The 27491-nt window shown below is 41.8% G+C and overlaps 1 long non-coding RNA gene across 1 annotated transcript; it reads left to right on the top strand.

The window, feature by feature from the left end:
* Positions 1-3112: 3112 nt before the first annotated feature.
* On the top strand, positions 3113-19083 carry LOC111093019. The gene is made up of 2 exons (XR_005380611.1): positions 3113-3386; positions 18471-19083. It is a non-coding gene; the product is annotated as an uncharacterized LOC111093019 (long non-coding RNA).
* The last annotated feature ends 8408 nt before the right edge of the window (positions 19084-27491 follow it).

Genomic DNA, 27491 nt, shown 5'->3' on the forward strand with positions numbered 1-27491 from the left:
GCATATGATAGCAGGGCATGAGCTCTGATTAGGGGTAGGGATCTTTATCATTTAGACTCAGGCCCGTCACATCCCAGGTGAGAAAAAAGGGAGAAGGAAAGAAACAATATTTGCCGCATCCACTTACTCTTATTTACCAAGTGCCCGTAGATGCTTGTATAATGATTAAAGCACAAATTCACTTGACATAAGGCCTGAATTGAGTTCCTTTTGTCACCATGTGTTTTCTCAGGTAATAATTCTGATATCCCAACTATCTTTTGAGGAAATGGTTGGGGAATTTGACATTAAAAGGCTGGGCCTCTCACCAAGAAAAACTGAGAACCACTGCTCAGGATGATTCTTTTCCAGTTGCAACATCGAGCCAGAGAGTGCTTACCTTTTGAGGGAATCACAGGTGCCTTTGAAAATCTGATGAACTATCTAGTTCTCTGCACACACGAAAGCCTATTTGCATGCACCCGCACACATACAACTTTGCATACAATTTCTGGAGTTAACAGGTATCCCTTAACCACCCCTAATAGTCCATTTTCAGACTGGAAGTTGGGAGTCCAGAAACCTGGGGTTGAATCTGAGTCATCAAGTCCTGGTCTAAGGTTCAGCATCCTTCTCTATCAGTCTGAGAAGGAGCGAGGATAAAATGAGATGACCCATAAAAAGCTCGATGCCCCTTACCTGCTCAGCATCTGGATAGCTGGAGACAGGAAAACAACCAAATAACTAAGCAAAAAGGCCACCACCAAGCAGAGGGAGACTCCTATCCCAAAATAAATTACCACTCCCAGAGGAAGTACAATTTAACTGCATATTTTAGAGGCTTTTTCATTAGGCTCAACAACATGCACTTTGTGGTGCCCTCAAGTGAGTGTGAGGAGGATTATTGGGGCGACTTGTAAATGTTAATGGCTCCTCAGACCAGTTTCCTTCTGGCTAATTGCTGATTGGGAATTTACAGCCAGCAGGCTCTCCTCTCAGAGCTGAAGCTGTGTGAAGGGCTGTGATTCTAGCCCTTCTTGGTTCTGTTCATTTCCCACTGAGGCAGGGAGACTGCCCACCCACCTCATACATTACACTGTGATTTAGAGCTGAGTAGGGCTCTTGGCTTGGAAAGGTTGAGAACAGATCTCTATTCCATGGGCCCTGATGGCTTTAATGCCTTGCTATTCAAACCATGGCCTTGAACCAGTAGAATAGACCATGGGGGCTTATAAGAAATGCAGACTCTCAGGTTCCACTCCAGACTTAGAATCTGTACTTTAACAAGATCCCCAGGGTAATTCCGGCAGGTGTGAAATCTTGTAAAGCATCAAGGAGCGTTGCTCTAGTAGTGAAATTCCCCCACATGTACACATGGGTGCTTGGAGAACTTCAAAAGCCCCATCGGGAAGATTTGACTCTAAAAATAATGCAGTAGGAATAATGAGTATCAACAAGTTTTCCCCATGAATGCTTCACAATCCACAAAATGCTTGGGTGGATGCAGGGCTGACTCTCCAAGTGTTCTCAGTACTCCCCATCCTCTTTGCTAAAACCCACCTGACCTCTACTTTCCTGCATAACATCTGTTTTAAGAAGAAAACAGTTGTGAGGGTGAGTCCTGGCTCTGCCATGCACTGATGTCCTAACCCTATGTAAGTTTCTTATCAGCCATGTCTCCGATTCTCTTCCATAAAATGGAAATGATAATTACCTTCTTGGAGCTAATGTTATGATAAAATGGGGTCATGCATATAGGATGCTTAGCTCAACACCTAGCCTCTGGTGAATCCTCATAAATGGCAGTTCCATGATTTATTTCTCTTATTGCTGCTGTTAGTGTAAATTCCCACTTGACTCAGCTCTGCAGGGGCAAAAGCTGACACTATCTTCTGACTTCCCAGCATGTGGTAGGTTTCTTAAAAAGTGTGGAATGAATGCTTGATCTTCACAATACCCAGCAAGGTGAGCCAGGTAATATTTTCCCCATGATTTGACTTAATAATCTCAAGAACCCCAGGATATGGCTTTTATTTCTCCCAGCTTGGAGACCATGGCTCAGAGGCTCTGGTTCAGTAGGAAATTCACTCCTGGTCACGGGGTGGCTGGTTACTGATCTAAGTCTACTTCTCTCCTTGCCTGATGCAACACTCTGTTTCATTGCATTGCTTCCTTTTAGGTTCATTTTATCTTAAATCTGTAGGGTTTTAACACTTTTAACATGTGTCATAGATGGGAAAGAAGAGATTCTTATTATTTTGTTTATTGACCACCAAGTAGCAGCTAGTGAAAGGAAAAGAATTTCTTACTGTCTACCTTAAGGCCAGCTTGCTGCTCTACAAGCCCATCTGTCCAGAATATTGTTTCCCAAATTCAAGTCATTGACTCACCACTTACACCATTTTGGGCATGTCTGAATACCACTCATGCTATTTAATTTCCATTTTCCATATCAGCTCTCTCTCTTTTTTACTTAAACAAATGTTTTCATATGAAACTATATCACTGCCCTAAAAGGAAACCTAGTATCACCTTCCAATAATAGAAAATAACAATAAAAATAAATACAATGCAAACAAAACGATGTTCTTTAATTCTAAGTGGACGCTCTTGCCTGCAGAAGGCTCTGTGCCTGAGGCCTTTTTCTTCCCTCAAAGTGAGATTAACAAGGGCTAGTTAGTTCCAGTATGGCCTAGACATCCAAGCTTTCTTTCTGACATAATCAGAAGGATTAGGAAACACAGAGAAGGGACGCCTGGGTGGCTCAGCAGTTGAGTGTCTGCCTTTGACTCAGGGCGTGATCCTGGAGTCCCAGGATCGAGTCCCACATTGGGCTCTGTGTATGGAGCCTGCTTCTCCCTCTGCCTATGTTTCTGCCTCCCTCTCTCTGTGTCTCTCATGAATAAATAAATAAAATCTTAAAAAAGAAAAAGGAAACACAGAGAAGAAAGCAATGAAAAGAGAATTCACATATCACCATGTGATATGTAATCACCATGCTATGAAATGCTTTTAAGGAACTGATACAATTTCCAACGCCTCCAGGAGTTCCATTCCCTGGGAAACAGCATTCTGGTACAAGCTATGCCATCAGATTCTATTGTTACACAATAGCATCTATTGTTATCTGATAGCATCTAATGGCATCAAGACAGGTGTGTCTTGATTCCTCAACCTGTCTGTCTGGGGCACAGGTAATGAAACATGGACTCTGAAGCCAAAAGCCTGGGATCTGTATGACAGCTTGGACACTTAATAACCACTGACCTCAGAGAAGTTACTTTACCTCCTCTGCCAGAATATTCTCATCTGTAGAAAGAGGATACTAACCATCTCAAATAGCTGTTGTGAGGATTAAATGCATGGTGAAACACTTAAAACAGGGCCTGGCACGTGGCAAATGCCAAGTAAGTAAATACTAGTTTTGCTGCTGCTACTGTTTAGATATGCGCAGGTCAGAATATGATAAGGAAGTCTTGGCCTGTGATACATGGAAGAGCTCCTCACCTGTCTGAGGAGTACTGTCCAGAATTCTTCCCTTCTGTGTCCCCAGACTAAACAATCTCCATACTGTAGTCTCCTTCAAAAGGAAGAGCAGAGAAAGTTGGAGGAAAGAAATCCAAAGGATGGACACATTTCTCTGAAGGGGGCTGGCATGCTCTTGGCTCCTGCTGTGTACCAGGCACTTTGGCATGCCATATGAACATTCCCTCCCATAGACCTATAGTTGGTGCCATGCTCCACGTATTTCCTGTTCCCCGACTTCCATGGACTTCCCTTCTCATAAGAAATTAGGCATATCCATGTACATGTGACTTCCTGTGGCCAGTAAAATGTAGAGGTAATGTGTGTCCTGGTGGGCAGAAACTTTCAGAGCTAGTGGGTAAGTCACCACATTCTCCTTTTCCTATTGCAATAACCATGAAAATATGATGGAGTTCCTGAGTAAATAGGACATGAGCAAGAGTGTCCAGCCAACACACAATGTAAAGTGTGGCCAAGAGGAAAATAAACTTGTGGTTTAAGTCACTGAAATTTTGTTTAATAGGGATCCCTGGGTGGCGCAGCGGTTTGGCGCCTGCCTTTGGCCCAGGGCGTGATCCCGGAGACCCGGGATCGAATCCCACATCGGGCTCCCGGTGCATGGAGCCTGCTTCTGTCTCTGCCTCCCTCCCTCTCTCTCTCTCTGTAACTATCATAAATTAAAAAAAAAAAAAAAAGAAAAGAAATTTTGTTTAATAATCCACCAAAGCTTGCCTCTATCTGGCTAAAACAAACTGCTAGATGTGCACACATACTTGAATTCTTACACCTAGCAAGAATTTGCTGTTCTTCGAGTCCAAGCTAGAGCCTGGGCCAGCCAGGGTTGTAGTTGAGGTGGGCATATAGTACTTGTAACCACTCTCAACTTTTTGCCTCTGTCTCACTTCCTCACTAGATCAGTATCTAGTAAAGAGGGGGAGGAAACTTGCACTCAGGACTCTTCCTCAGCTTGTATATTCTTGCAGAAACTTGAGAAACTACTTCTACTCTGGGTCTGTTTCTTGCTGAATCTCTGATTCTTGCAGAATCTTGGGGAAAGAAGGAACTCTATAGAGCCATTGTCTTAGGTCCAGATTTACTAGCTGAATTTCCTTTACCTCATCTCCTTATCTAGCCATTGCCTGATAATTCCAGAGATGGGAAATATACCAGCCTCATCATTAATGGACATTGATCTGGGCTATAAGGAGCGATAGTCCCTATGCTACTAGACTTAGGGTTTGACTTACCTGAAAGGTGCATGATTTTGAAGATCCTTACTTTGTATGATGTCTGTATGGCCGTGTAATTTATCATCCTAACCAGGACATGTTTAAGAATGAAAGTTGATGCTAATAACAATTATCCTGGAACAAATAGATTTAAAACAGAACTATCTCAGGCAAATCAGGAGGTATTACTGCTTGTCTTCTATGATTCTATAGCCACACAAATGGTAAAATTAAATCCCGTGGGTAGGGCTACATCCTAACTTTGGTAACCTTGATATTTGATCTACTCCTTCTCCAAAACTGTTGACAGTCAATCTTCTCTGGGTGATCTCCCATTCTTTTAACCAACTCTCTTGTCAGCATGTTAGTCCCAAAGCCATTTCAGAGGAAAAGAATGTACATATGACTATAATTTCAAGCAAATTTCCCCCATAGGTGCTTCATATTCCTAACTACTGTCTTGATCAAATGCATATTTAATGCCTTTTGATGGAGACACAGATGCAAGCTGCTCAACCCTTCATAGAGCTTTAGAGTGCTGCCAGGCCCCAGTGTGGTTCTGTGACAGCCAGCAGAATGCCCGAAGCTATGCTCTCTCGATGCCCTCACAAGACCCGGACTCTCAGGAAACTTACTCACAAGGTAATAGAAGGAGAGGCAGGGCTTATTAAGTTTCCTTCTGCAGGCTGTTTGATTGCAATTCTGCCCTGGGTACAGGCTCATTTGCATAGCTGATTTGTAGCTTTCATTTGAATATTATAGTTACTTCACATAAACCAATACCCTGGTCCCTCTCTGGATTTTTATTTTGACAATCCACTCAATGCCACATGAAACCCAATGAGGCCAAGAGGCACTAATATGAGAAGATTTACATTTCCCTTTCCACTGGGACAGAGGAATATAAAAAGTGAAGAATGGAAAATGAACAAACTACTACGTTTCAGAAATGCTTGATTTCTACTTTGAGGCAGTCTGATGATTATACACAGTGCAGGCACATTCAGCTTCAGAATCTTTGATAATTGAGGTTTGTTGTTATATTATTGCTTCTCTAAGGGACACTTTCCCTTAAAGTTGCCTCCTCTCTTTCTTCTTTCCAATATAGAGTGCTGAGGTTTACTGAATGCATACTATATACCAAGCACTGAGCTACTTAATCAGATCACAGTACTACAAAGGCAAGTTTGCCTTGGCCATCAGGAAAATTCTACTATTGACAGACACTCAAAAAAGATATTACACAGTCCATTGATTAAAGCATCTGCTTTTCCCACTCCTTCAGGGTAAGCAGCCTCTGTATATACTGTGTGTGTGTAACATAGTAACTACAGGAAGGTTTTGATCATATGTCATCTGTTCTATGTTGAGCACTTGGAAGTTCTTTTTAAATATCAGATATAATGCTGGGTTTCTCCCAGGCCTGCTGCGGCTCAGGGTAGAGTTCCTCTTTGGAGCGCCAGAGTAAAGACTCATCCATAAGAGGCTGTGCCCTTCCAGTGTGTAGCAGGGACCAAAGTATCCTTCCACTTGTTTGTGGAGTCTTTTCAGACTTCCTATTTATGTGGATATGGATTTTTTTACTGAAGATTTTAGATTATAGAAAATAAGTACGATGAGTATTTGGATGGCTTATCACAGATAAATATTCTCACCAAGAATGATGGGATGCAGTAATGTGAGTCTGACATAGTTCATCCCTTGAGGCTTTTGCCTTTTATTTTATTTTTAATTTTTTTTGAATATTTAATTTATTCATGAGACACACAGATTGAGAGACAGAGATAGAGATAGAGATAGAGAGAGAGAGAGAGAAAGGCAGAGACTCAGGCAGAGGGAGAAGCATGCCCCATGCAGGGAGCCTGACGTGGGACTCAATCCCGGGTCTCCAGGATCATGCCCTGGGCTGAAAGCGGTGCTAAACCGCTGAGCCACCTGGGCTGCCCCATGCCATTTTTTTTTAAAACTGGAGAGAGACAGAGATAGAGAAACAGAACAGAATGTAGCTAAAAAGCTAAGTGGCACTTCCAGCAGCCTCACACTACAAATGAGATTTTTAAAAATGAAGTTCAATACCTCAAAGGATGAAGGATCCTGGAAATTACTTAAGGCCTTCAGGTAGGGCCTTTCAAGAACTACAAAATAAAAGTGAGTAGCATTGAATCCAAGCTAGGCAAACGTTATGATATCTAAAACCAAGCCTCAAGAAAGTGAATCTCCTCATTGGAATGAGGTATTATGCCCCTACTCTAGCTACTTACCAACAGCTAAAATCGAAGGTACCTACAACACTAAATGCTAGGGGGGATGTGTTTCCTCCATAACTCAAAGAGGTCTAACAGATGCTGTGCTTCTTTCGGGGTAGGGGGTGCAAGACGCAGCCATTTGTCTTTTACTAGGTGTTATCCTAGTACACTCCTGACCACCAGCTCCCTAGAAACCTTTCTGAAATGCAAAATCCCTGAAATTCAAAGGGTTTCACTCCCATCCACTTTAACAATGTATTGGACCAAGGTCTCTAGCATTGGTACCACTTCTTGTTTGTACTCCTCAATCAATGTGATGACATTGGTATAATGGATCAATGTGACATTCTATAGGATATCCACAAGGTGTAGATCTCTAGGTCTTGGAGTACTGTAATTGGACTATATATACTATTATAGAGGGGAAAAGAATTAATACAGGCCTAGGGCAAGACTGTAAGTGAATGTTATTGTCTATGCTTCCTTGCTGGAGACAAGAACTCCTTTGTGCTACCAAATAGATCCTCCGGTTCCTACACTCTTAGACTGGCTCTTATATTCAGCCTTTAGCTGTTTGGTGACTATCTTTAGTTTCTCTTTATCCCTCTGTGGAGCATCGGTACCACTTAGCAGTGTCCAGCCAGCTCTACTACCCTTGTAGGCATTGGTTTCTCCATACCTTCAAAGTACTTGAATGCTTGTACTGGTAGGGAAATTTCCTCCCATTAACATGTTTTCTCAGGTTGCTTCAGGGAGTCTTCAGCTATTAGGCCACTACCTTGTGCCCGAAACTATTCATGTCATCTTTCCCATTCATTACCAGCTGGGTAGTGAAGGTGCCCATCCTCAAGCTCTCTCAGACCACTTCCACTACCCTGGGTCCATTCAAATCTTCTGAGAAGCAGATACTCAGATGGGATCAGATGTGCAAGAGATTTGTGGGTAGAAACAACTATAAAGGATGAAGAGAGAAGGGGCAGTAGAGGACAGGATAAACCTTTGGGACTGACATCTAAGAATGGAGAGAGAAAAAGAGGAGGACTTAGACAAAAGAGTATAGACAATGCAGTTCTTTTTTAAATTTTATTTATTGGTGAGAGACACAGAGAGAAAGGCAGAGACATAGGTAGAGGGAGAAGCAGGCTCCCTGTGTGGAGCCCATTGTGGGACTTGATCCCAGGACCCCAGGATCACACCCTGAGCCAAAAGCAGACACTCAATTGCTGAGCCATCCAGGCACTCCTAGACCATGCAGTTCTGAGGAATTTTTGGTCAGACCAATGAGGAATGCCTGAACAAGGTTTCCCATTAGAAGAGTCCTTGCCATTTTGAAATTGAGACTCAAACCTACAGTCTCCAGAGTCCATGCTGTTTCAATCCTACCATAATTGCTATAAGTTCTCTTCTGCTAATTAAAATTGGCAGTCTCTTAACATTTGGGGCTTCTCTCTGTGGTTTCCACAAGGACTGGACTCAGGTTTATCTTTTCTCAAGTTCTCTACTTTTCATCAAATCTTGGATCTGGAGGGTTACTAGGCTCTTGGCCATTTATTCAATTCTCCTTGCCTCCTGTGGACAGGGTTCTCTAGAAAATTTGGGTAAGGAAGTTTGCAAAACATGAAAGGATGGCTTAACCCCAGTGAATTGGTAAGGACCTTGTTGACTTTGAGGCAAGGAAATAATATGGAACTCGAGTTTCATATTCTCTATCAAGAGACACATACACACTTTCCTGTATGCATCTCTATCCATTCTTTACTCACTGAAGTTAGGTTCTGGCCACATTCTGAGTGAGCGTAGTTAGGTTCTAAACCTCTAGTATCCTGTAGGATGGTGGCAATGTCTTCAAAATCACAGAATGGTTAAGTGGTCAGATAGGTTAAGTAACTTGCCAAGTGCATTCAGCTACTTAAACGGTGGTTCTCAAAACTAGGACAAATTGAACAATTATCAATAAAGTGAGACCCTGGCCCCAAGCATCCTAAGCCAACCTCCTTCATATTCACCACACACATTGTGGAAGGTGGTGTTGTAAAGAGGAAAGGGTGTAAGCTTTGGAGTTAGGCAGGCTTGGGCTGTAAATGACTGTCAATTTTCAAGTGTGTATCCTCAGGCAAGTTAAGTTCTTAGCCCTGAATGTCCCCATCTCTAAAACAGAGTTAATTATACTTAATTTATAAGATCGATAAGATATTTAAATTTGTACATGCAAAAGCAGCTGGTATAGGCAAGCATATGGTAGGGGCTTAACAAATATTCATTCCCACCTTTGGAAGATATTGTTATGATGGACAGAAACACCTCCTTAGTCTCCCAGGTCAGCAAGCAGTGAATCAACAGAGGCCTTCCCTGACCCCACTGCGAAACTGAGACCTCACTGTATCAGCTTCGAGGTTGCCATTTGGAAGGCAGTTGTACCAATAGAAATTAATTTCCTCAGTCCTAGATTTCCTATTAATTATTCTGAAAACATACTCACATATTGTCAACAAGGCTGCTTTCAAAATTGTAGCCATTTTTCATCCTTAATAAAGTCTCTCTCTTGTCTTCTCCCTTCTGTTTCACAATGGAAAACATCTTAATCCTAGAAATTTAAAGAATATGGGAAAATAGGAAGTATAGAGCCCCCTTTTAAACTCCCCTTAAAGAAAAGCTGACCTCTCCTTTATCCCCTGGGTGCAGGGACTACCCATTCTCTGTCTTGCTCAATCTTCACACCAAGGCTCCATGTCAGTGACTGTGAACTTGCGATTCCCCCTTCAGACAAGAGGAAACCGATACTAAGGAAGGTGGCTAAGATCACATGTTAGACATTGTCAGAGTTGATATTTGAGCCCAATCTGTCTGATATGAAAATCCATACTTGTGTTAGATATGTGCCATTTCAGCCTAAAATCACACACACACACACACACACAGATGCATACATAGCTTATTGCCTCCTGTTTCTGGTTTGTTATATAAAGAAGAAAAGTACCTCCCTTCTCTGTCACTTCTGTTCTCCATACTTAAAACCATTATTTCCCGCTGATCCTAGTAAATGCTAAGGAAATAGTAGTTGTGAATTAAGCTTCTTTCTTTGTTGAAAAGGAAGGTGTTTTGTTAAATACAATCTAAAAGGTTCTCCTCAGGTCAGCGAGCAAGCTCAAAAAAAGCGATGATATTATTGCAGGATGATTAGAAGAATAAAAAGCCCTTTGTATGTGAGGACTGTGTCATTTACTTTCTCTGGAACCATGTAATGCTGAACCCTTATGCATTAATGAAATAAAAGAAAGTAAATCAGGGATCATCCTGGTGCTGAAGAAAGGTCTTTGTAGAAGATTAGGTCATCCTAGGGGTGAATCTCAGCAGCACCACTGATTTGCCATTTGACTTGGAAAAACCAATTGCCTCCTCTGAATCCCCATTTTCTCATGTCTAGAATCAAAGGTTGGGTAGGAAGGATGATCCTCTAGGTCTCTTAGTCTCTGTGTCTATGGTATTCAGTCGTGTTTGGGGACTAGGATGTCTTCCAGCCCACCTCCATAGTTGGGGACAGGCCACAACAGCAGTAGGTATCTCTCACTGGGCATCCCTGCTGGAGGGCAAAAATACCTTTCCACCTTTCTGGATAGTGTACATTTTAAAGTTTGCAAATATCTTTCCTCATTTATTCTAATTGCAGACAAGTAGGTTATTCTATACAAAGAAGATAAAGTTCACTCATTTCAAAACATCTTCCTCAAAGATAACAATGTATAGGAGTTTCCTTAAATATTTCAGAATCCCATTTCTGCTGCCAACTAACCCTTCTTTCAAAGAGCCCTAGTGGGCAAAGTTGAGTCAATACTATTTCAATCAGAGCAAGATCTATCGTTGGGTTCAGCTGTAGAAGAAAAAGATGTTGAGAAGTAACCTTTAGTTTTCCCTGTGGTTTTAGCTCTTAAGGAGAAGGAAGGTATTCCTGGTACCTTGAGAACATCTTTGTCACAGCTGAGAATCATCTCCCTGACCAGTGAAATTAGTAGGAAAGTATGCAAATGTCTCTCGAACACATCTAACTGTTTAAAGTGCCTTTGGATCAGACTTGGAGCCAAACTCTGAAAAAGAATGCAATATATTAAAATGCCTCTTCTTTCTGAGGGGGAGAATAAGTAATGATTCCCAATATACACTGTGAAGGTTGTTCTCTAAATGGTAATGAGGCATCACTGGGTAAATGTTGGCTGGAAATATTGGAAAACAAAATATTTCCATGCAGTCCAACCAAGGGCACGGATGACTTCAGGAAAGAGCGACTAATCTGAAGACAGAGGTACCAAATGCACCCAGTCAGGATAAAATGTTGGTGAAGAAATTAAAGACTTGGTTAGATCTGGTGAGCCTCAAACCAGGCAGAGGCTTGAGAATATCTTGCAACAGCCCTGAACAAGCCAACAGAGAAAGATGCTTCCAGTGAAGTTTCTGCTTTATTGTTCTTGTCCCAATCTTTCACTGATATGCCATAAAGAAGAGTAACAATAGAAGAAACTAGCTTGATGTTCCTGTCAATATAGGAGCCAAACAGGAATCTGCCTTTCACACAATGAAAGTGCCCCAGGGCAGTTCTCAGCCCTTGCTCCTTGATCCAGTGCCCTTGTGCAAGACACAGCCTACACAACTATGCATGGCAGCCCTAGACCTTCACAATCCCTCAAAGGTACCATGTTTTCTCTTGATTAGGAATTTGTACCAGGCTAGAGCACTCTCTACACTTCCTTGAACCCTTTGCTGGTCTACTGCACGTTCACATCTTAGTGTCTGCTAAGACATCACTTCCTTGAACTGCAGCCTGGATTACATGCCTGTTTTAGGTGTGCACACTTTACTGCTTCTAACTGCAATTGCAGTTGCCTGTTCTTTGGCTCTTCTTCCACTTGTTGGGAGCTCCAAGAGACCACTGAGAGTATGTTTCTCTTCAGTGCTGTCCACACGACTAGGCATGGAGTGGACATCTGCCCAATGTTTGTGCAAAATGAAGAAAAAGGTGAGGGGAAGGGAGGGAGAAAAAGAAAAAGAAGAAAGGAAAAGAGAGATAAAAAGAGAGAGGAAGAGAAAGTGGGAGGGGAAGAAGGACACAAAGAGAGGAAAGTCAAAAAGAAGAGAGCCAAGGAAGAGCAGAAAGGGGAGAGAGAAACTGGGCAAGTGGGGGGAAAAAACGAGCTCGGCTGCCCTGGAGATGGAGCTGGGTTTCTTGTGGGCCTTGCCTGTCTCACTGGCCCTCTGTTTCTTCCTCACTTTTTACCATCATCAGCACACTCAAAGTCTGACTCTCCAACAGAATTGGCTTGAGCAAAACCTCTTCATCTATGAAAGGTCTTGCTTTCTTGCCCAGGGTCTTGCTTCCCTCCTCTCCCAGGGCATAGTTCCATCAACAATGTCAAGGTCCATATTTGGGGAGTGGGCTCAAGCCAGCTAAGACTTCTGGTTGTGAGCCAGATGTGAGGGGTGTCTCCGCATTCAAGTTTAGTAAGATCCTCCCCATCCGTGAGGAGCTGGGAGGCTGCTGCAGGCTGTGCAGGCTGCAGAGTAAATTGTCTCCCAAGCTTATTAAAAGTACTTCCTTGGGAAAATATCCTTTTTTTTTCTGCCAGAATTGGGGCTCACAGTCTTGATCTGGGGCTTCCTGTTAGTGATATGTTCGGGAAAAGGGTTTGGGGCCTGGGATTTCCTACTGGCTGCTGAGAGAGAAATGTGCTTGATTGCTGGGGGGTTGAGAATTGCATTTAAGTTTTCATTGAATTTGTGATTTTTCACTTAGAACATCATTACCTGGGGAGCTTATTTAAAATGAGCAGTCTAAAGTCCCCACCGTAAAGATTTTGATTTAGTGAGATTGGAGAGGGTCCTGAGACTTTGCCTACTTAACAGTCATCATCAGTACAGTTGAAAACTGTTGCGGACTTGGGTCCCACTATGAGCAGAATAGAAGCTAGTGGAATCTCCATGTATATTGAAACTATATACTGACCATTTTTCATTTGGTGGCTAGCTCTTGGTGGGTTTGGAATTCCTTGTTTGAGCCTTAGCTTCCTCTTCTCCAAGCAGGATTCCCTCTTGCTGGGGGCACATTACTGGGAATCAGGTTGCAGCACATTCTCATTTCCTTCTCAGAGAACTCCATGAGGGGATGCCTGCTGCTGCCTCCCAGGCGGACACAGATGCTGGGGAGGGAAGTAACAGCTCTGCACCAAGCTGGCTTCATCCAGGGAAGCTACAACTTAGGCAGTGAGTTAGTCACTTTGTTGGAGAAAGGGGTTGGGAGGTAAGATGCCAAAGATCCCTTTGGAGGTTTGTAATGTGCACTGAGCAGGGGAGGGAATGGCAAGGAACAGTGAGAAGAGAGGGAAGTGAAGCAGGAGCAGGAGTCCCTGCAGCCCAGTCTTCTCTCAGCTTCTAATTAGCTGTGGGACATGGTACCAGCTTGTGTTTCCAGGGCTTCCATTTGCTCCTGTGAAACAGAGAACCCACCATTGGTGAATTCTCAGAATGGAGTTATTTTTTTTTCCCTACACTTGTCTTTGAAGCAGTGCTTTGTTTTGTTGTTTGTTTTCCCGTATTGCACATTCTCTTCTCCTCCAGCTTTGTTTCCCTTTTTCCCAGAGACTGCTTTTGAACTAGTGAGTTCTTCTAAAAAATAGCTTTTAAAAGTTGTGTTTTTCCACAGTCTATTCTTCTATTCTTCAGTTAGTTATTTATTCCTTTATCTCTTTATAAAAACCGAGTGATTTGATCACACTATAAGGACTTGAACCTAGGATAAAGTGAGTAGAACATTCCCCTGAGGCACTGCCTGCATGGTGTGGGACATTCTTCCAATACTTCTACCAAATCTGTTCCTGCTGCCCCAGCCTGTTCTTTACCTCTCCCCTTGCTCTTCTTCCTTCTCTGCTTCTGATGGCACCAAGGCTCTCCAGCTTCATTTAAATCTTAGCTCAAACATTCCCTCTTTAGAAAGTCTTTCTTTGCCTCCACATCTTACACGACTCTCTCATTGTTCTAGAATCCCCCACCCCACCTTCAGTTTTCTTCACCGCACTTTAATCAGTGATTCTCAAAATTCGCTACAAATTAGAATCACTTGGAGAGAGCTGATCAAGCACATGGATTCCCAAGTTCTAACCTCTGGTTTAACTGGGCTATGGTGGAGGATCTGGTATTTTTTTTTAAAGAAGCCCTCCAGGTAATTCTTATGTGGAACCGGGATTGAAAACTTTTGCCTAAGCATTGTTATATATTTGCTGGTTTGTTTGTTTGTTTGTTTGTTTGTTTGTTTGTTTGTTTTAGAGAGTGAAAGTGAGAGAGATCACAGAGGTAGAGGGAAAGGGAGAAGCAGACTCATGGCCGAGCAGAGAGCCAGATGTAGGGCTCGATCCCAGGATCCTGAGATCATGACCCAAGCCAAAGGCAGACACTTAACTGACTGAGCCACCTAGGTGCCCCTATATTTGCTGTTTGTCTCAACTACTGAGAAATATTGCAAAAAAAAAAAAAAAAAAAAAGGAGGGGGGCAACAAATTTCTTCCCCAAACATATACATGCAATTTGCAATGTATCTTTGGAGCATCTCCCATAAAGGGGTGGAGTACCCCTTACACTGGAATGGTCTTGTGACTGGCGTTGACCAAGAGAGTGTTGTAGACATGACACTGTAGCGCCTCTGCAGCTAGCCTCACTGGAGGAAGAAAGGCTATGTAGAGCAGACATAAGCTGTCCCAGTAGAGGTCCCTTAGACCAAACAGCTGATAGCTAGCACCACATGCCTGCTGCAAATCAGGCCATCTCTGACCATACTGCCACAGTCGAGGTACCCCAGGTGAGACCAAAAAACAGCCCAGCTGAGCCCAGCCCAAGTTGCTAACCTACAGAATTTAGAGCAAACAGTTATTGCTCTTAGCCAATAAATTTTGGTACTACTTGTTATGGAGCACAGCTAATACAGGACATAAGCTTCATGAGGGCAGAGATGATGGGTTTTTGTTGTTTGCTTATTTTCATTGCTCTATCCTCATTACCTAGATCAATGCCTATCAAGGCACATAGTACATGCTCAAGAGGTATTTTCTATATAGATCAATGATATTTGATAGACCTTTATAAAGAGCTGTTTTGTAGTATGCTAAAAGTCCAATTGGCAGCAGAGAGACTCCCCTACCTACTTAGAGTCCAATAAGGAGCCAGAATACAACTTGTTTCATCCCCCAAGATATCCCTTAAACTGCAACAGTGAAGCTCTCCTCTTTCAGCGGGTTGTTTTGTAAATGGATTATTTAGCATAAATATTTGCTGATTCAGGAAATCTGTTTTTTTTTTTTTTTAATTCCTAAATCCTCAGCTCAAACACTCCTTAGTTCAGAAATAATATAGACATTGACCGCTTTCTCCAGTCCTCTCCTGGGAAAAGCATCAGGATAACCCAGGGTGTGAGGACCCCATGCTAAGCAGGAAGTCAGGTTGGTGGTGGAGCTGGAGGCAGTGAGGATAAGACATTTGTGAATAATAAGCTATATTCAGAAGTAAGAAGCTATATTCAGAAGCCAAAAAGCTGTCATTACACGTCCCAATGGGAAGAGGAACTAAGAGAGGATATCATCTTATTTGACATCACCAAGGCACTAAGCAAGGATTAGTACCACCTAGGCACTAAGCAAGGATTATGTCATTGAAATCCCAACGAGGTTGTATGAGAGATACTGTCATGAAAAAATAGTTTGTAGCTGAGAAAACAAGCACAAGGAGATAAAATAATTCACCTAAAATGCACTGTTAGATGAGTCCAAATCTCAGCTTTGTCCCCAGATCCCACCACACTCTTGACCTTTACCCTATATTTCCTCCTTGTGATTGGGAAAATAACAAAGGATTCGAGGTCAGACATGAATTATATTCTTGGAAAGACTCTGAAAAACTGAATGACTTTGAGCAAATCATTCAACTGCTCTGAAGCTGAGTGTTCTCAGGTACAAAATGGGCTTAACAATCTCTCCCAATAGGGCATGGGAAGAATAAATGAGAATGTGTATTTTGGTGGCTGGCACATGGGAGGTACTCCACAAAGGTGTGCTCTCTTCGTCCTATGACTCAGCCTTCTCTCAAGGGAACATCTTTTTCACTCTCCTCTGCGGTGCTTAGGGGGAACCCCAAGGCTTGCCCTTGTTCTGCTTTGAGATTTAAAAAAATATATTTATTTATTTGAGAGAGAGAGAGAAAGAGAAAGCTCACAAGCAGGGAGGGGGAGGAACAGAGGGAGAAGAAGAAGACTCTCCGCTGAGCAGGGAGCCCAATGTGAGATCAGAATCTGAACTGAAGGCAGATGCTTAACTCTCGGCACCACCCAGGTGCCCCTGCTTTGAGATTTTTGATCCAAGAGTTCATGTAGCTCTTGCAGTTGGCAGTGTGCTTTTTTAAGGCAGGAAACCAAGTTTGGCCTTTTGTTAATTTTTGCCCTTTTATTCCATAGCACGTGGGTTTAGTGCTGGTACCCGGTGAGAGCTTGGTAATGATTACTGATGCCTGTTAATTAAGAAAATTAAATAAGAGTTTTGAATATAGAGAAATGTACAGACAACCCGATTCTGGTATCTCCTAAGGGCACTTTCCATCTATGCTGAGCTCTGTACCAGCCCTCAACCTAAGCATTTGGGGCTTGTGATCAACAGGAAGGACCACTGTCACCAAGTTGGATTCTTGTGATACATGTTAGTCTTTACAGTCAATTTGATGAGTTTCACTGAGTTTCTACAATCAACAGCTTTATCAGCAGGGATACTGCATAATTTTAACAGTGAGTCACAATTATTTGGTTTACTGCAGTAGACACTTTATAGATATTGACTTTTTAAATGTATACCCCAAACCTAAGATGTAGGCAGTATTGTTATAGTTGAGGAAACCAAAGTACAGAGAGGGTAAGAAACTGACCCAAAGTCACATAGCTAGGAAGGAGTAGAGCTTGGTTTGAAATATGTCTCTCCTATAGTACTTTTTTTCTATGGGCTCTGCTGATATTAGGCTCTTGTAAGTCTCCCTTTTATCATTCTTCTATAACTTCCCAGTCCTCTCCCTTCCAGATGGATGACACATTCAATCCTTGAGGTGAAAGTGGGAGCTTGTAAAGCTGGGAGATGTCCATTCTTCTTAGGATGGCTTTGCCTGTCTTTGCTGAGAACCACTGGGTCAGCTCCTAAATACCTTATAGTAAATATTTATGCCTTTATTTGCTTATTTTATTTCTTTCCTTCCTAGAATGTAAGCTCCAGAAAATATTTATTTTGTTCAATGCTATATCCCATTGTGTAGAACAGTTCCTGCCATACAGAAGGTGCCTTGTAAATATTTCTTAAATGAATCCATTGTTGGTTGATTTCATAGTTTAATTGCCAGAAGAGCCATCTTGTTTTCAAGCTATTTGGAAGCACTTTGCTGCTCCCTGCTCTCTCCCTGCAAATGCACATCATCACTATGTTTTATCCTCATGAGATGGTGCTTCACTGGTGAGATCACATATGTCAAATCATTAAGCACTTTAGATATGTAACCATCAAAAAACTGGGTCCTTAAATGCCTCAGTCTCTGTAGAGCTGTAATCTGAGAACCGAGTCCAAAACAGAATATTTTAATAGGAAGCTCAACTTTTACTTGCATCCCTTGAAAAGCGTTAAATCTGATCCAATTCATAATCGATAGCAATGTTTCTGAAAAGCAGCTCTTTTCTCCTTTTCTATTTACTGTTGCTCTGGTGTCCCTGGAGTATTTCTCAATTCCCAGACCATTTGGCTTTTCTCTGTCTTCCTCCCTCACCACCTCCAGGCCTCTGTCAGGTGGACTGAGCCTCCTTGCCTCAGTCTTCTGATTGTCCCATCAGCTTCTCCAGCACACTATCATTTACGAGCTGTGAAACCTTGAGCAGGTAGTAAAGACTGTTTATGCCTCAGCTTCTTTGTATTCAAAGTGGAAATTTAATCCTGTGAGGATTAATGAGTTCACACTCATCAAATGCTTAGAACAGTGCCTGCTATACAGTAAGCACTTGATCTGAGCTGCTGTTATTATTAGTAGTCGTAATGATATCATCTAACTCCTGATTGTACGCTAAGTATCTGAGAATCAACAGACTAAAATGGAAACTCAGCAAAAGGAAGGTGTAAGTCTTAGCAAGGTCAAATATCTCCCTTTTTGTTTCATATATGTATGGGGAAGTGGTGTACAGGGAGAGGTGGGGAACAGTGGAAGCTTCATTATGAAATCCTGCACCTGTCAAGGTATTGTAAGCATTTAGATATTAGAAAAATTCTCTTTGTTCCGCAGGTCATGGTACATATTTTCAGTTTTATCTATTCTTTAATATTATTCCCCCCCTTTTTTTTTTGGACCATTTGTCTTCATATATTTTAAATCTTCATCTAACACTCTCTTGAGACTCTCTGTACTGTCTGACCTTCTCTTTTGATTTTCTTCTTTAATTTCATAGCTTTCCTGCTGATCACAGTGTTAAGTCTCCCAGCGACTTCTGAAGGTCTCTTCTTGGCAATTCTCATGCTACGTGATACCAAAAACATCCTGTAAGCCTCTGTGGCACCGGAGAGAGGCAGGATGAGGCCAAGCCAGTCTGTTCCATGTTCCAGCAATGACAGTGCACAGGGCAAACCATGTGGAGATAATTGCCAGAATTGGGGCAACTACCAATGCCCAGTGCCAGCCAACTACATCTGTGAAGCCCACCAGAGAAATGGTGTGATTGCTATGTGCACGAGGGAGGCAGGACTAGGGGACCCAATTTGGTCTGAGCCCAGGGTGGAGACTAGATGAATCCTAATTTAGAAAGTACTATAATTGAGTCTGTCTCGGCTCTGTTTCCAATATATAAAATGGAAGCAATTTAATGGAATTTAGCATTTCAGATTTAAAAGATATAGCCAGAAAAGGGGCTAGGATTTTTGCGTTATGAACCTTGAATATCCTATTTCTCTAATTACGGGATTTCTTTTTCCAATCATATTTTTCTTGTAACTCAAATTCAGTCTGCTTTAGAAAGAATCATGATTTAAGAAAATCCAAAGTTATAAATAAGATAAAATCAGAAAGTGTTGATTTGCTTCTTCATTTTATTCTAACTTTTTAAAGCTGCAAACTCTCCTGGGTGCCTTGCAGATCTGTTTCAGAGCATTAAGTCCCTGTTCAAGTCTTACAGGAATTAGGATGGTGTGAAGAAAAGAATAGGGAAACTGAAATCTGAGGTAGTAGGAGCCACTTCCAGTAGAAGCTCAAGGTGAAATGAAGATGAAAATGTGCCTGAATATTAAGCTAATGTGAAAGAGAAACCCATTGAGCCCTGGGGGAGAATTTAACACATATCATTGTTAATCTTGCAAGGAGAGGCACTGCCTTGAAGCTTGTGCTGCTAATCTGATGAACTTTCAAAGAAGCTTACATTTTCTTGAGGTCTGGGAGCAAGTGGAGGAGATGAAGGTAGAGAGAGAGATCTTGGAGAAGTGACCCAAGGATGCCCAACGAGTTCTGTTTCCAGAGTCCTCAGCATGAAAAGTGATACCATCCTCTTCTTTCTTGACATGTTCCTGGTTATTTCCTGATCCTTTTGATGCGTTACTATACCCAAGAGGTAGTAGAGTGAGGTGGTTAAGAACTTAGGTTCTGTAGCCTGCCAACATGGATTTGAGTCTTATATACATGGATTATAGTTCGTATCACCTTGGTCAAGCCATCAAAAATCTCTGATCAGTAAGATGGAGATACTAAATGCCTCACACTGCCCTTCTGAAAATTCAACAGTTCATATAAAGCACTTAGCATACAGCCTGGTACCAACTGGGTAAGTGCTGTCATTATTTAACAATAATAATGTTGATTATCAATATTAATTTCCCCTGGAAAGCACAAGAGGCTTTCCCCCTGACAAGCAGAAGTTTTGATGCCTAGGTCTGAATTGGGACTTGGTTTGCAATCCCTTTGACCTCAGGTGGTGTGTATGCATCAAATGGAAACCTGAGCTGCAAAACCTTAGCTTCTCAGCCTGACCTGCCTTTTATAGGAAGAGGATCTCTGTTGAGATAATGGTGCCTTCAATGCCATCACTGAATGAGAAGCAGGTGACTCACTACTGATCATCTTCTGCTCACTCACTTCCACTGCAGAGGAACTGTGCTTCCTACAAATAGTCAGTTAGAAGCACAGAGCAATGGGGTCTAGTTGGAAAGTGAATTCAGTGGGGTCAGAGCTGAACTTGGTGAGCCCAGATCAGCAAGAGCCAGTCTACATGCCCACCTCCCCTGAAGATTGCCTGTATATTCCCTCCTCTTGCTTATCTATGTGCTAGTCAGACAGACCAGACCACAAGTCCACTTACTAGCTCAATGAAAGCCACGAGTTCATCTGTGAAATGGAGGTAATAATGGTATTTATCTTAATGGCTTGTAGTGAAAATCAAATAAGATCTTGGCACAGTGTAAAAAATTCAGTTAATAGTAGTAATTACTGTGTTGGTCCTTTGGCCTAGAGTCCCCCTCCTCTCGCTTCTCTTCTTTTCCTCAGTGTCTGGCTGTGTCCTCCCCAGATGACATTGGTCACAGCGAACATTCTCTCTCTTCACTTCATTCCATTTGTTTAGGTCTCTCATCAGCATTTCTAGACCTTATTGCAATAGAGCTCTTGTCTATGGGTTTTATTATAGCAAACATTAATTATTAAAATTTATATTATGGAAAATATTCATTAAGTAATTAATTCATTCATTTACTCAAAAATATGTATTGAATATTGGCACCCTTCTAGATGTGATGATCTGGCAATAAAGGTAAAACCTTGCCTTCATGGAGCTTACATTCTAGGGAATGAGATAGATACACATATATAAAAATGTCTCAAGGATAGGAATACAATTTAAAGAATAAGACAGACCATTTGGTACCTACCTCTCAAGTGAAGACACGGAACATTTCCCCTACAAGGACCTTGTGTGTCCCTTCTCAGACACATCCTTCTCCACTCCCTGGAGCAAAGGAACTAAGCATCCTAGCTGGCAGATTGTGTCCTTGATTTTCCTTATAGTTTTGCCACCTACATAATGAATGCTAAATACTAGTCTTTTTGTTTTTTTTAAATGTCATGCAAATTTCAATGTCATAGAAATATATGTATTACCTACACTTTTCTGTGCCTTACTTCTTCCATTCTATATTATGTTTTGGGGTTTATCTTCATTGACACTTAGAATTAGAGCTCACTCAGGTGTCACTGCTGAATAGTATTACTTTCCCACACTTTATGTGTACATTCTACTATTGATATATATTTGGATTATTTCACTTGAAATAATTATCATGCTTCACTTACTATTCTTAAAACTGGCCCCTGGCTCCCATTGCAAGAGTTCCTGTAAAAGGTAAATTTCTTGATCATTTGATAAATTAATAAATTTCTAGAGGATTGGGCCTCTTCTCTTGGGTGCTTATTGTTGCCTCTCACAGAGTAGTTGATCAAAACTGGTTTAAGGGACAAATTGGAAAGAAACTGGTTAATGTTGAATTTGATGAGTTTCTGGTTGAATTTGTCCTTTCTTTATAGGAAGAAGTAAAACACAAGATAAATCATCCATAGATTTTATTTCCTGAATAAGAAGGAAGCTTTCAAAGAAGGGGATTTAAAGAGGCAGGTCTTCAAAATAGGTGGAAGAAACATGAGTCAGTGTGGTATTATGAAAGAACTTCAGATTGCAAACTTCTTAAAGGCCAGAACCATATGTTCTCATAAGTGACAGCAATAATGAGGGAAGATGATGTTCATCTTAAGTGTGAGTTGGGAATTGAAGGGAATATGCATAGCGTGCCTAGTCCCATGTCACCCATCATATAGTATGTGCCGGGCCATCTTGTTTCATCCTTGGCTTTCCAGGTCTGCCACTGAGTTGCTCTATGACCTTGAATGGATTACTTCTCCCTGGATCTCAGTTTATTTGTGAAATCCCACCCACGAAAGCAATTCAAGTAGCCAGGTGCCAAAGTTTAAAGAGGAAATGAAGTTCCCAAGTATCTCAAAGTCACTATCATTGGTAGGAAGTTGTACGATTCAGCAAACCAACAAAAGGAAAACATGTATTTCTTGCTGACATGTCAGTATAGGCTCAGACCAAATCAGGAGCAGGTTTACCTACTGCATCAACTGCTTCCTTACTGTTGGGCTATTCAAAAAGTTCTTCATATTTCTCTGGTCAAGAACAGCAAGGCCAAGTATCCCTTTCCATCCTGGTGCCCAGATGGAGAGCTTCAGAGTCCCTCATGCCCTCGGTACCAAACTGGGGTTTCTGGCACCAGCAGTGGTAGCAGACTGCAGCTTCAGGCAGCTCAGAGGCAAGTTAAGCCATCCGTGCAGCCAGGCAATAAGGAGGGGATTACAGGGATTGATGGAGTGTGCAGAGAAGGCCTCTGGCAGAACAAAGTGGAATCTAGAGGACTCGCCAGGCCATGCAGAGCATTTCACATTCGTGATCCAGGTCAAACAGCAGGGCTGCCAAGATTTGCTGTTGCTATGGCTGTGCCAGCACAAAGGAAATAAACCTGGCTGGCTGGCTGGCTGCCTGCACCCACTAGGGTCTCCCATCTTGAGGTACAGGGTTGATGAACTCTGAAGTTCCTGTTGCCCTTGCAGAGAGGCCAGCAAATAATTTCCTCCCTGAAATAGGCTTTCCTCAGGGGAATTGTGTCCCTGGTATCTCATGCTGTAAAAAACCTGCAGGTTGGCTCAAAGGGACTTCTCTCACTTTGGAGCTCAGATGATGGGTCAGAAAAGTCCTTCTTGGACTCTGAGTATCTTAGGAGCTTCACAGATGGAATATCTTGGCTTCACAGATGCTCTTAAGGCCTTTGTCATGTTTGGAATAAGCAACAGAACAGGTTGGCTTTCAAAGGGCAGCCAAGGCCTGGTGGAGAGACTCTCCAGATGGTGGCAGGGCAGCCAACAGCAATCCCAGCAGGGAACTCTGGTGGCTTAAGCAGCTTGAATGTGCCAGATCACAGAGCCCCAAGAACCCCAACCTTCTGTTGCCTCTGTTCTCTGGAAAGTATAGATGGGTTCTCCCTTTAGGATGAAGGAGCTTCTTTTCCAGAGCCTTCTAAGGCTACTATAGAATGGGGCAATACTTCCTTCAGCAGATGGGCCAACAACATTTATAGAAGGTTAACAGGAAAAACCATCTTCAATGAAAGAGGAAGTGCTCCTGTTCAGCTTTAAGACCTCCCTGGCTTTTGGGTTTGCTCTAGGAGGTCTCTCCTTTACTTCCAGGTCTCGGCTCAGCAGGATTTGATTCCTTCAGTCCAGAATCAACCTTCCTTAACCTCTCTCACACTATGGCCATCAGAAAGGACCTCAACACTCAAACTCTCAGGTCTTGTCCCTCCAGGAAATGCCCCCCCCCCCACCATGTTGCCCTGAGGCCTGTTCTATAGGAGCAGTTAATGCACATTTGGTATCCTTAGCCGTCTACGTTCAACTCTGGGGTCAAGGGAATATGGGGGTAGGTGGACCATAATTTGGGGGGTTAGAGAGTGGTGAGAATTCTGGTTCTGCTGCTTTATGAGTCTTATGAAAAAGACTCATAAACTCCAAGATTGTTATAAAGATTCACTGAGATTTTCTAGAAAGAAGGGAAGAGAGAGAAGAGCCAGAGAACAAGCTAAGCACAATACCTAAGTGCCTAGTTGGTAGGGTTTAATAAGAGGGAACCATTATTATTCTGATAGAAAATGCTCATATGCACACAAGCAAAATTTTCAAAGGTTTTAAATAAATTCAGGAGAACTCTAGATTGAGAATCCTGATCATAGATTATCAGATCCAATGGCTTTTTAAAAAAAAATTTATTAGGAAATGGTGGTAAGCCCTAAGAGAAATGACTTTCCTGCAGGTACTTAGTTACTTAGGAGCAAAGCCAGATCTGGGAACTGGGACTCTGACTCCAGTGCTCTTCCCCTGGACATTTGCCTTAGAAAGAGCCAAACAGGCCTCACAGTATCACCTACCATCTGCTAAATGACAGAGGTTGGCAAGAGATTCTCCTTACACTGCAGGGAACAGAAAATTACTCAATTCATTTCCTTGTAGTAGGTGAAAATCTCATTCAGGAGAAAAATGAGAGTGTGTGGATAATCAATCTGATGCCACCCTGTTGTACCTAACAACCCTCACAGAGGACAGCCTAAGTGTAATAAGCTTTCAGTACCTTTGGGATCCATCTGTGCTGGACATCTGTTTGCCCCTCCAGATTTGCTCTCTACTGTCTTCACCTTATTCAGTGCCTCTGGAGGCCCAGCATGGACCACATCAACAGGCACCCTTGCTCTTTGGCTTATGGCTCAGTGCAGCCAATCAGGAGCTTCAGTAGTAAATCAGGGAGGAAAGGAAATGAAGATAGTGAATTACTTCCCTTCTTATCTTTCTGTTGGGTCATCTCCATCCAGCTATGTCATTCAACAGGTCACTGTGAGGAACACCAGTTCATCTAGAACTGGTCACCAGTTCACTAATTTCCTTCAGGATTCATATAACTCTTCCTCCCCTTGTCTCATTGGGCTTAGGGGTGGTAACTCTCTTCCTTATTAACCTTAGGGAATTGTACCATCCTTTGTGGTTTTCCTATGCCCTGTCCACATCTTTGTAAATAATCTCTTTGTAGGGGCACCTTGGTGGCTCAGTGGTTGAGCATCTGCCTTTGGCTCAGATCGTGATCCTGGGGTCCTGGGATTGAGTCCCGCATCAGGCTCCCTTCTGGGAGCCTGCTTCTCCCTCTGCCTATGTCTCTGCCTCTCTCTGTGTCTCTCATGAACAAATAAATACAATCTTTAAAAATCTCTTTGTAAATGAACTATCCTTGAATTATCTTGAGTGCACCATCTACTTTATTTTGGGACTCTAACTGATATAGTAGTCTCACATTGTCCCAAGTCAAAATCTAGCTACAGTTCCTCCTAGTGTTGGCTAGGGAGAAAATTCCATTTCAAATAACACTTAACCTTCAGAATATGCCTCCATTCTTGCTATATCCCTCTAATGTAGCCTCTTTTAAGGAGCCCAGCTAGAATTTTGCGATTATAACAATGGGGTCTGATTCATTTTCCATGTCATAGGAGATGTGCACAGGAAGGTGTCGGAAGTGACAGGTAAAGGTGAATAGAGGGGAAAACTTGGTCATCCAGCCAACCACAGTCTCTTTTATCTTATGAATTTCATGGAGCTTCTTTTGGTTTTCTGACACAAGCTCAGATTCACAAAAACAACCTGGAAAGCCATTAAATACAGTGGCTTTATAACTATACCCTAAGCTTAAACTCTATCTCAATAATTAGGAAAACTGAGTCTTTGAGATATGGAGATATAGACTCCCATTAAAGTTGGTAGAAAAACTTGATGTTGAGTCAAGAAACTAACCCAGAATACACAATTCATGATCTTTTTGTTCTTACTCTACATTTCCTGATTTGGTCTTCCATAAAATCTAGGTGGTGAGCTGAGGCCAAGAAATATGTTTTTAAAATATTAAGTAATGATTTTTTTGTATTTACAAATGTTTATTTGGTACCTACTATGTGTCAGACACAGTCTGGACCCTGGAGATACAATGGTTGCTAAGAAAGATATGATCACTGTAGTCAAAGAACATATAGTCTAACCCAGGGCAAACTATGGCTGCAAGCTGTCTGTTGTGTTAATAAAGTTTTACTGGAACACAGATATGCTGATTTATTTATGTAGTGTCTACTGCTTTCCAGCTATAAGGCAAAGTTGAGTAGTTGCAACACAGATTGTATACCTTACCAATTACTGCTCTATTACTGCCTAGCCTTTTTTCAAAGAGTTCTCTGATTCCTGGCCTAGCCATATACCTTCCTAGTACGTTCCACAGATGTAGACACAATTATTTTTTCTCAACAAATACTTTGTGGTTAGATCAAGAGACTCTTCAGAGCTGAAAGCATTGCCATTGTCTTGATAGTAGGAAATAATCCTTAGCGGATTATTTTTAATCTTTGCATCTTTAAGAATTTGCTGAAATTTCTAGAAATGTTAACATATGAACATTTTTTTGCTTTTTTTTTTGTGGATCAGTGTGAATTCAATACACCTGTGCAACTGTGCAAGAAGTTTCAAAGGAGAAACTATTCTGATGCACAGGGGTAGGGGGAATGGATTGAATAGAACCTTGATTGCTCCCATTCCAGAATGTGTCATCTGGTTTTCTGCTGCTCTTAGCCTTCTTCTAAATGTACTTATGCTGTGAATTTCTTTCCAACTTTTTGTTCATAAATACTTGAAGAAAAGAAATGAACTCAGAAATTCCTTTTAACCATTTCCCTTTCACTGGTATTTCACAGCACAAATTTGTAGCTGTGGGATTCTCTGGGATTGAAGAACAGTTGGGATGAAGAGAGTAAGAGCCATGTAATGGTCTGGGAGTGTCCATCCTCTGTGAAACATCTGAATAACACTCAGAATAACATTTAAATAGGTACAAACTGCTTTCTCTGAGTCCTTGTAAGTTTAAGATGTTTATTTTGTTCTGGGAATTTATATGGAGTATTATTGAAATTTGAAAAGAAAAGAAATGGGCAGCCCAGGTGGCTCAGCTACCTTCAGCCCAGGGCATGATCCTGGAGACCCAGGATCGAGTCCCACGTCGGGCTCACTGCATGGAGCCTTCTTCTCCCTCTACCTATGACTCTGTCTCTGTCTCTCTCTCTCCATGTCTCTCATGAATAAGTAAATAAAAAATCTTTAAAAAAAGAGAAAAGAAATGTAACTGATTCTCTAAATGAATAGGTTGGTTTTGTTTTAATTAAAATTAGAATGCTAATAAAAGAAGCTGGGACACTCTCTAAAGATAAGGAAAGAAAGGATAATGTTGTAGTTTATTCTAGGAAAGAGAAGGAAAAAAAAAAAGGGAGGATAGGTCTAGGCACACCTGTTAGAATTCCTACTGTGATTTACTCAGTGCCTAAAACTGGCTGATATGTAGTCTTCTGGACCATGAATTCAAAATATTATAAATGAAAATTACCCCAATCCAAGGTATGACCTCTGATCATCTCAGTTTATTATCTAGCATGATCAATTCAATCCAAAAGGAATTTACAAAGGTCTTCCTGTGTTATAGGCATTGTGAGCACCCTAAGAAAATATAGCAGTGATGCAGGTAACAATGCCTTCCTCAGAGTTTACAATCTAGGTAAGAAGGATAAGAAATATGGCTACACACAAATAAAACACAGCACTATAATTTAAATGCCACACATAGCTTAACCAGGTATAAAACCTAGTGAGAGGCAGAGTTAATGAGAATGAAATAATGCAGAATTGTTTTTGATATTGGAGTTAGGCCCTGGGATAATAAAAAGAGAGGAGGATATTCCAGCAGATATAACAGTATGAGTAGAAGTAAAGATTTCATTGAACACTGACATGTACTTGCATTATAGAAAACCAGCTC

Source organism: Canis lupus, chromosome 28 (assembly GCF_011100685.1).
Source record: "Canis lupus familiaris isolate Mischka breed German Shepherd chromosome 28, alternate assembly UU_Cfam_GSD_1.0, whole genome shotgun sequence".
Classification (NCBI taxonomy): domain Eukaryota; kingdom Metazoa; phylum Chordata; class Mammalia; order Carnivora; family Canidae; genus Canis; species Canis lupus.